Source organism: Hibiscus syriacus, unplaced genomic scaffold (genome assembly GCF_006381635.1).
Source record: "Hibiscus syriacus cultivar Baekdansim isolate YM2019G1 unplaced genomic scaffold, ASM638163v2 tig00010865_pilon, whole genome shotgun sequence".
Classification (NCBI taxonomy): domain Eukaryota; kingdom Viridiplantae; phylum Streptophyta; class Magnoliopsida; order Malvales; family Malvaceae; genus Hibiscus; species Hibiscus syriacus.
In genome coordinates this window covers 89,524-100,335 of record NW_024062233.1, presented here as the reverse complement: position 1 = coordinate 100,335, position 10,812 = coordinate 89,524, and the positions used below count along the sequence as shown (strand labels likewise).

General features: G+C 36.6%; 1 pseudogene; it reads left to right on the top strand.

Moving 5' to 3' along the window:
- The first annotated feature begins 5,803 nt into the window (after window positions 1-5,803).
- LOC120204343 lies at window positions 5,804-8,948 on the top strand (annotated as a pseudogene).
- The last annotated feature ends 1,864 nt before the right edge of the window (window positions 8,949-10,812 follow it).

The window sequence follows — 10,812 nt, the reverse complement described above, 5'->3', positions numbered from 1 at the left end:
ATTTTTATCTACATGAGTGGAGCCAGGGGTGCTATATTGACATATGCAAAATCGACAATACACATTTGTTTCTTGAGCGGTCTTGGTGGGGTGTTTTATTAGGGGTTGAAGAGAATGACTATTTCGAATGAGGGTAAGTATTATATTCTTTTTATATTGATTTTGATTATTTTTTTAAATATATTAAATTCACTAATATATGTATTTTTTTATAAAACAACATATTGATGCATGGGTGTCACGTCTTCTGATTCTAAGGAAATTGAAGAAAATCAAAAAGACGCGATGGTCTTTTCACGCAACTCACTTGCAGGATCAGAGAGACGCTTCATATGCGTTGGGTAATGGAAAAACTATCCTTTATATTGCGTGGTGGGAGGTCGATAAGGTTAGTATTTATTTTTGCATATTTAAAGGTTTTCATAAAATTTATTTGATGTGCGCATTTGAATTATTATTTAATCATTGCAGGTGTTTATCCCTGTTATGGAACGTTGTCATTGGATTCTCGTCGAGCTTCAGCTCCCATCCATGAAGACGATAGTATATGACAACATGATGAATTACATACCATTATCTAATTTGAAAGATATTATTTATAGGGGATAGAGAGATCTTTTGGCTAAATACTTGGATGCGATTGCTTATTGGACTAATTCAGGAAACAAAAAGCCAAATAAGTTAAAAGTTACAATGATGATAGACGAGACAGCGCCACAACAAATGTCGAGAGCCAGAGGGGATTGTGGTCCTCTTATGTGCATATGCTTGGAACGTATGACGAGAGGAGGTAAACAGTTTCTACCTCCGACAGATAGAGATAGAGGTGCAGTGGGGTTGTAGTTTCGGTATTTTATGGCTAGAGAGATATATGCGAGACGTTGCCTACCTGCATCCGGGTGCTGAAAGTGTGCATAAACAATGATTTGTTATTGGTAAGTTTGAGCAAGGGTTGTTAACCTATTACCCTTTGTTTTAGATGAAATATTAATCAAAAGTAGTTTGAAAATGTTTGGTTAAGTACCTAGAATTCAATAATTTCAGCTCATATTTGTTGGTTTTAGATGTGTAGAAAATCTCATAGCCATAACGTTTCTACAGGTTAATCCTTCCAGATGGTATAATTTCTGACCAATGTTTGTAAATTCCCTATTGTTAGGAGCATTTGGATGTACTGTATGGGGCAAATTGATGTATCAATGTGCTGTCAAGTGTAAATAAAAATTGTTTTTTGTTTAATTTCAATCTGCATTATGTTGAAGGCAAAAAAGACCTGTTGAAGGTACACTACCTTTAAGAAAATCAAATTCGCAACGCGAAAGTCAAATTTACAATGCGAAAGTTAAATTCGCGTTACGATTTTCGCGTTGTGAATTTGACTTTCGCGTTGCAAATTTGACTTCCGCAATAATCGCAACGCAAATTTAACTTTCGTGTTGCGAATTTGACTTTCAATTCAATTCAAGGCAAACACCTTCAAAAAGATAACAAACAACAATTTGATAAGTGATAACAATTGAACATATCATAGCAATGTTCAAACTCAAGTTACTAATGCATGCCTAACTGAAAATGTATGCATTCACACATAAAATACACATAATACAACGTTTCCATTTAAAAATCACCTAAGTTAATAGTCCCAAAAGGTGAAGCCAGTTGTGATTAAGATTTTGATTTTGATTTTGATTTCCATTTGCTTGGCACCATATGGGCTTTGGATTTTGATGAGGATCTATATTTTGGTAGAGGAAAAGATGATTGTGATGGCACTGGTAATCCACAAGTCAACCTTGTATGACCACTTTCCTTACACCGACTACATGTCGATATCTTCTTCTCTTCACCCTTAGACGGTATACGATCGTGATTTTTTGGTCGGCCAGGTAGCCTTCTGTCAATGACTGGTGGCAAAACTGTTTGTAAGTCGTCTGGTATGTCCCACTCAGAAGGATGTGGAATAGGGTAGACAATCTCGGCATAAGTCTGTCGATATACTTCTGTAGTGTAGCAATCCATAGCGTATGCGCTTGAATCATCTTGGTTTAGATGAAAAGTAACTTTTATAACATGGCCACACGGATAACCAAATGTTTGCCATTTCATACAACTACACGTCTCTGCATTTAGATTGATAAGCCCATTTAAGTTATTATCCAAGACTTCAAACAAAGTGTTTGAACATGGTTCAACTCTCCATGACGTTAACTTCACAACACGTTTCGTTATCTTTTTTTCAGTCCATGGTGTAACACGACGGTCCAATGTTCCTGTAAATTTAAATAAATAATACTTAGTAAACTCTATTAAATATGATAAGTTACGAATTTAAAGAAATAATGCATGCATGGTTTCTTTTATTGTAATACCACTGTTGAATAGAGGCACGAAAAAACTCCATTAACATAGTAATGGGTAATTTTAGGGAATGACGACTTAGAGCGTTGATTGATTCTGTACTATTAGACGTCATGAAACCATATCTAGCTCCAAGTTGATGTACTCTTGACCATCTTTCAAACTCGACATCTTCTAATGTTTGATCACATTGAGGCAAAACACGTCTTAAACAATTTATATGCTTATTAAAATCCACTTCCCGATAAGCTTTTACAGCCTTCCAGTATGCCCATTTGTGATTTTTTATACCAGCATACCTTGATTTTAGATTTATGTACAAATGAACACCACAAAGTCCATGAAAAGCATCTGGGAAACACCTTCTAACAACGTTGTCAATTGAGTGTGCCCTATCAGATATGATTGTCAGATTGCTAATAGGACCTATGTAATCCCTAAGATGCCCCATAAACCATGTCCATGAATCAGAGGTTTCAGATTTGCCAACCCCGTAAGCTATTGGCAGTATCCCATTGTTAGCATCCATGGCTACTGCTAATAAGTTTACTCCAAGGTATCGACCTTTCAAATGTGCTCCGTCAACTATAATAACTGGGCACATACAAGTAATAAATGAACGAATCTACAAAATAATATACACAAGAAATATAATCATTTAAATGTGAAATACATGTAACTAACAAAAATGAGTCAACAAAATTATATTGATTTACTAACCACAGCACCAATGGCGATAAACAGCAACTCAAAACGTCCATCTCTATCTGTTTTGATATGAGTTACTGACCAAGGATTTTTCAGCTTTAAATTGTGACAATAAGCCGGTAGTTGGGCAAATGATGCTTCTGGCGACCCCCTCAACAATTCAAAGGCATAACATTTGGCTCTCAAAGCTTGAGAATATGAGATACTAATCTTGAATCGAGCATTCATGTCAGTCATAATTTCATGTCCCCGATATACCCTGTCATTCAAAAACATTAACTCAGCCAGAAAACCACCCAACACCTTTTTGTTTGCCTGTCTATGGTGAGGAAAAACTTGGGTTCTTGAACATGTATGTTTATAAATAAAAGTCCTAACTTGAAACATTTCACAATCTTTTATCCTCTTTATAATCATACGTCGCGTACAGTTTTTGCCAATCATACACTTTGTTTCGAAACAATCTTTGCTTGATTTGTTAACTTTTAGTTGATAGCCATCTTCCACACATTTCATATACAAAGCTATCTTCAAGTCTTCCTTTGTATCAAAACAATCATCTTTCTTGATACGAATAATTTTTGTGTAACAATCAACTACTATCTTTACTAACTCTTCTTCCGGTATCTGAAGTAATTCTGGCATATTCCAGTTATACTCCCTTGACATTTTCTTCTTTTTCTTTTCTTCGGGGACTTCTTCTTCTTCTTTTTCTTCTTCAGGGTTATATGAATTACAGAATGGATGTTCAACATGTTCATTCACAGCCGTAACTTCCTCATCATTATCATCAACAACATCTTCCTCGGCAGCGACTGTTTCATCATCAAAATTTGAGTATTGACCAATATCGAGTTACGAATTAGAAAATCTTGTTGCGAAAAGGAAACTTGTGTTGCGAAAAAGAAATTCGCGTTGTGAATTCGGAAATCAAGTTGCGAATTTGGAAATCGCGTTGCGAATTTGGAAAATTGCGTTGCGAAAAAGAAATTCGCGTTGCGATTTCAAAAACTGAGTTACGAATTTGGAAATAGCATTGCGAATTTGGAAATTCGAGTTGCGATTTCAAAAACTGAGTTGCGAATTTGGAAACTGTGTTGCGAAATTGGAGTTCGCGTTACGAATTTGTTGGTTATTTTCGTAAATCCAAAAAAAGTTGGTTAAAATCGTATATTATAAGACATTTTCGGTCACTAAAGTTATTTTCTCTTTCTTTTAAAAGGATTGATCCCTTGCAAAAGGGGATATATCTCTTTTAAATTTTGGTTACTATTTTACAAAGGATCAATCTCCCATTAAAAAAAATCAACCTCTTGAGGTTTAAAATGTAAAAAATTGGTAAAATTATATTCATTAAAGACCTAAAATGTTCCTTAAACTTTTAAATGAATTTAAATTGATCCAGAACATGATTTCTTAACTAAACATTGACTTTAAGTCGGATTTGCTTGAGATTTTGTGTGCCACTCTTTAATAACACTAATTACATAATGAAACCTTCAATTTCATGTTTGCTGGTGTATTCAATGTTTTAAAATACTTACGTTTTAAGTTTGCGTGTTCAATTGAATGTGTAAATGAAGTTCGTTTTTACTGAAAATTTAACCATGACTAATTCATATGGTAATGTCTAATGATCGGATTTAATGTCAAAATTCATGTCAATTTCTAGTATGCATTATAAAATGACCATTTTACCCTCTTATGTCTAATTTGATAATTCGATTACTTTAAAAACATGTTTCAACTGTAATTAGGTATGATGTATGTTCCATTGTGTGAATAAGTATGATTGTTTATTTTTTTCCCGTTTTTCGTTTAGTATGTATGATCAGAATTCGTATCTGATTCGCCTCAAAATCTAAAGTGACATTCAGATAACACGGATAGATCTTTATGATCGGGTATAAGGTTATAATAGTCTAATCAGAGATTCGGGTGGTTGGAGGTATGTCTAAGACCTTGATTCGTAGGGACATAATAGTTTTAACAGGTCTGATCTGGTGGGGTTTTGGTGGTTTCCAGAAATCTATCTCCGGAGGTATAATAGAGATAAACAAAGTAGAATGAAAGGAAAAGATATACAATTTGAAGAATGAAAGAAAACACGTGGGCAAAAACAATGGCAGAGACAAAGGCAGAGCCACATCTTCAGAACCAATTGGTAGGCAGCAGTTGAAAGGCTAACGTCAGAGCTTGAAACTTGACTCAAAGTTTGATTAGAATTACAGTTTAATTGGTTAGCAAATGCTTTTCCTTAGCCATTGTAAATTTACCGAATTTCTAACAAAAGCTATAAATTATCTGATATAGATAGATATATAATGTTATCACTATATAAAAAAAATACCCATATTTGCTCTTTTTTGGGGTCATGGTTGTCAATTTATGGAGTCAAAAGTAGTAGTTAGGAATGAATTCATATGATCACAAAAGTAAAAAAGAAGAATGATTTATAGGTGACTATTCTGTTGATGAATTTGGATTGCATTCAGCAACTTCACTTTCATAGAAGGCAATGGTTTCAATTCAATGGGGTTCATGATTCCTAGATGCAGTTTCGACTTGGTGCCAGAGGGAACGTCTACATGCATGATCAAAGGTAGTTTGAAAATGAAGAATACATGTATTGTAATGATCCTTCTTAAAATAGTTTATAATTCTTGCTGAAACAACAATTTATAATTCTTCATTCAGTCTGAAAAATAATTTACAACTGTTGCAGAAAATATAATGGCCTCCTTCTCTACATTTCTGATATGTTTTACTGTTATTAACCTTGCATTTGCAGAGGCTAAGGTCTACACGGTTTTAATGGAGGATGAGCCTACTTTCTCTCTCTCAAACAAACAAAAATACCACAGGTGTCACTGCAAACTTCTTTATGTATGTATATATATATATATATTAACTTCCCTATTTTTACCAGAGATATTAGAGATTAATTTTCAATGTGTAGGGTTGATGATGATTACATTGTATACAAAGAGAAAATCAGTAATTACCACACCATTTTCTTGGAATCTCACTTACCAGAAGGATCCTATACCAAACTCTACAGCTATACTCATTTGCTCAATGGCTTTGCAGTCCATGTTACTTCAAAAGAGGTACATTCAAGTGGATGATATGGCTTTAGTCTGCTATTATGACAATGATAAGATCTTTGACTATTTCAGGATCTCAGCACCCTTCGGAATGCAACTGGGGTTCGGTTGATCCACGAAGATGTCAAAATCGAGAAGCTTACTGCGCATACACCTGATTTTCTTGGAATCTCGGCTCATGTGTGGCCAAGATTAGGTGGTGCAGAGAGTTCCGGAGAGGGTTTCGTAATAGGTTTCGTCGACACCGGGATAAATCCTGAGCATCCCAGTTTTATGACAAGTTCTTCTTCGAGGTTTTTAAATAGCACAAAGTTTAAAGGAAAATGCACTTCTGGGGAGAAATTCCCTTCAACAGCATGCAATGGGAAGATACTAGGTGCTCAATATTTTGTACATGGAGCAATGGCTAATGATGAGTTTAACGCCACTCGCGACGTCCCGTCCCCGTATGATGCAGATGATCATGGAAGGCAGGTTATGTCCATACACTGATAAATTTAGAAGCTAACGGTTTTGGCTGATTTTCTTTAATTCATATTTGTCTGTTTACCAACTTATAACTTAACTGTTGTAGTTCTAGCTGACAAATCATTATCTTTATGTGAAAAAAAAATTATATTTCCAGCCACACAGCATCCATAGCTGCAGGGAGCTCCAATGTCTCAGTGATTGTCAATGGCTTCGATTATGGTACTGCAAGTGGAATGGCTCCAGGAGCTAGGTAAGTGATAGAAAGGAATTTGTGTATTATAGATATACTTTAGTGGTCTGCTTCTTAACAACATATCCAATATATAGGATTGCTGTGTATAAAGCTATTTACGCTTTTGGAGTGTACATGTCAGATGTTGTGGCTGCAGTTGATCAGGTTCAAGAATATACGGCGAACTCTGGCTTTAAAATTTGATTTACGAGATGATTTCCACGCCATCTCTAAAAAACCATTAACATATATTCTTATGAATTTAGGCAGTTGAAGATGGAGTTGATATACTTAGCCTCTCTGCTGGTCCATCTAGTGTTCCTTCTGGGGATTCTGCTTTCCTCATTGTGGTAGAACTGCAGCTCCTGTTCACTGTCAAAGCCGGTGTTTTAGTTGTTCAAGTGGCCCGTTTTCGAGTTCAGTCATTTCTTTTAGCCCTTGGATCACTAGTGTTGCTGCATCCATCACTGATTGCAAATGTAACAATACCATCTTACTGGGAAATGGGCAAAACTTCAGTGGATCCGGCATTTCTCGTAATTTATATCCGAAATACTTCAACTATTCTTATAAAAGTCTCCTTTTACAATTGTTTTCAAAGTTTCTATAAGTTGAGCTTCAACTTTGCAGCTCCCGCAGAAGGAGAAATAAATTACCAAGTCGCTGCAGCAGCTGATGTATGTGTGAGGAATGCTACCGCCATCACAATCGATAACTGTCAAAATCCAGAACTTTTCATCCAAACTTTGGTATACGGAAAACTTATTATCTGCACATATACATTCGAATATGAATATGAGCCTGCGAGTATTGCAGCTGCTGCAGACACCATGAAACAAATAGGAGCAGCAGGTTTTATTATCACATTGGATCTGAATTTTGGTTCTGCGGTAATCAATAGAATTGTTTTGTTCAAGATTAATTGTTGATACATATTCATTCTTTGTACACATCATTCATTCAGCATCGCCTGTTTTTCTCTTAGGCTTTATGGGAGTATTACAATTCCAATACTGTCAGGGACATGAGGGGACAGGCAATAATATTTGCTGCAAAAGCAATAATATTAGATGGAAGGCAAGTGATTTATATGGGGAAGGCTCCGGTTGTGGCATCCTACTCTTCTTGAGGTCCCGATGTGCAAAATGCACTTATGCAAGCAGCTGATGTCCTTAAACCAAATGTCATGGCCCCTGGCTCCTCTATTTGGGCTTCATGGAGCCTGACAGTGAAGGAGATAAATAGTAAATACATCAGAGGTATGTCCACCTTTCAATTTATTTTTTGTGATCATTCCATTGAACTTGTGATGAAGATTAGTTCATTCTTTGATGCAGGGCAAAATTTTGCACTTATATCTGGTACAAGCATGGCTACTCCTCATATTGCTGGCATAGCTGCTATGATCAAACAAAAACATCCTAAATGGGGTCCGGATGCTATCACATCTGCAATGATGACAACCGCAGATAGAACTGATCATTCCGGTGCCCCCATTCTAGCTGAATCGTTAAGCGAACTTACTGAAGCTACTCCATTTGATTTCGGGGCAGGTTCTATCAATGCATCTCAAGCCATCAAACCAGGGCTCATATTCAATGCCACTTTCAAACACTATGTCGAATTTCTTTGTGCTGTTCCAGGTCTTGATCGTCAGGCTGTGAAACGAGCAGTAGGGGTTAGTTTCTCAAGTAAAAGGAAGTTCAAGTGCTCGGATTTGAAGCAAGTGTAACAATCTCAAATTTAGTCGGAAAAAGGAAGGTGATTCGATATGTAAAATACGTTAGTGACAAGGATAAATATACAGTACATATAAAGGAGCCATTAGGTGTAAACGTTACTGTAGTCCCAGAGACATTCAAAATCAAAAGAAGAGGTTCAAAGCGCCTAAGGCTCTTATTTCGAGCAACCGAGACGACAAATGCTTACACATTTGGGGAAATGGTGTTAAAGGGTAAGCAGCACACTGTAAGAGTGCCTTTAGCTGTTTATGTGGCTTCTGCCTCAAGTTCTTGATATTTTCTTCTCCCCCTCATCCAAACAAATGAAGAAATGTTTGACGTGCTTTTCAAACAATCAACCCTTTATTTGTAAGAGAATGTTCATCACTTTCTTGTTCAACAAAGAGTAAACACCATTTCTACAAGCTGCAAATGAATGAGGATTTGTTGGGAAATAAACCGAGTAACTTCCCTATAACCAGATTAGTGAGAATGCAAAATAAAAGCGGAAAAATAATACCCGAAATTGATCACAGAGTTCAGCCAATTTTGCTTATGTCTCTGGACTGCTGCAGATCTTTTACTAAGAGAGAAAATTTACAGGTGTTTACAAAACACTCACTACTCACAAGAAACTCTCTAGTATTGGGAGAAAGAAATGATTTGGGATTTTGTGATGATTTTGAAGTTAAATGAGCTAGGGTATTTATAGTTGAAACTTAGGGACTAATCTTTGAAAATACCCTAAAGTCTAATGACTAAAAATAATTAACCCTTGCTTAAATTCAAAAATATGGGCTGCCTAACTTTGAAATTTAAGGCAGCCCCTCCCACCTTTGAAATTCAAGCAGCCACCGGCTGCTATTATTTGACCAACAATCTCCCACTTGAAGACTGATTTTAATCTGTCTTCACACCTTGATCAATGTAGCAACATTTCTAGTCTTGTTATTCTAGCATGCCAACTGAAGTTGAACACAACTTCAGTTTTTCCATAGTCATCGTCTTTGTCAACATGTCTGCCGGATTTTGAGCTCCACTGATCTTTTCAAGTTTCAAAATCTTATCTTCCAGAAGAGACAGGATAAAATGATATCTTAATTGTATGTGCTTCGTCCTGGAATGAAAAGATGGATTCTTCGCTAGATGGATAGCACTTTGACTGTCGCAATACAAGACATTATTTTCTTGTTTCTTGCCTAACTCTTCCAAGAAACTTTGAAGCCAGACCATCTCCTTGATGGCTTCCGTAACAGCGACATATTTTGCTTCAGTTGTGGGGAGAGCAACTATCTTCTGTAGTTGAGAAACCCAACTCACTGCAGTACCTCCTAGAGTATAGACATACCCTGTAGTGCTCTTTCTGATGTTAACATTTCCGGCTATGTTAGCATCTACATAGCCTGTCAGTATCGTATCTCCACCTTTGAAACAAAGTGCTTTGTTTATAGTACCGCGCAGATATATGAGGATCCATTTGACTGCTTCCCAGTGTATCTTGCCCGGATTATTCATGTACCTGCTAACAGCTCCCACTGCTTGAGCAATATTTGGTCTGGTACAAACCATGGCATACATCAGACTTCCAATTGCTGAGGCATACGGCACCTTCACCATGTGTGCACGTTCTTCCTCTGTCTTTGGTGACTGTTTTTTGGAGAGTCTAAAATGAACACCTAAAGGTGTACTTACTGGTTTAGCATCTTGTATGTTGAACCTGGAGAGTACTTTGTTGATGTACTCAGCCTGTGATAATATCAAAGTCCCCTACTTTGTGTCTCTCTTGATCCTCATCCCAAGAATTTGCTTTGCAGCGCCCAGATCTTTCATTGCAAACTGCTTCGACAATTTTTGCTTCAAGTTTATAATCTCTTGCATGTCTGAGCCTGCAATGAGCATGTCATCAACGTACAACAATAAAATAATAAAGCTATTGTCGAACCTCTTGATGTAGCAATAATGATCTGCTTGGCAACTGGTAAAACCATTTCTACCCATGAAACTATCGAACTTCTTGTACCACTGTCTAGGAGCTTGTTTTAAACCATACAAGCTCTTCTTCAACATGTATACCAGGTTTTTCTTGCCTGCCTCTATGAAGCCTTCTGGCTAACAAACTACAATTTTCAACACCAGTCTAATTGTAGATAGCTTCACTACTGGAGAGAAAATTTCATTGTAGTCAATACCTTCTTTTTGCTGAAAGCCTTTGACA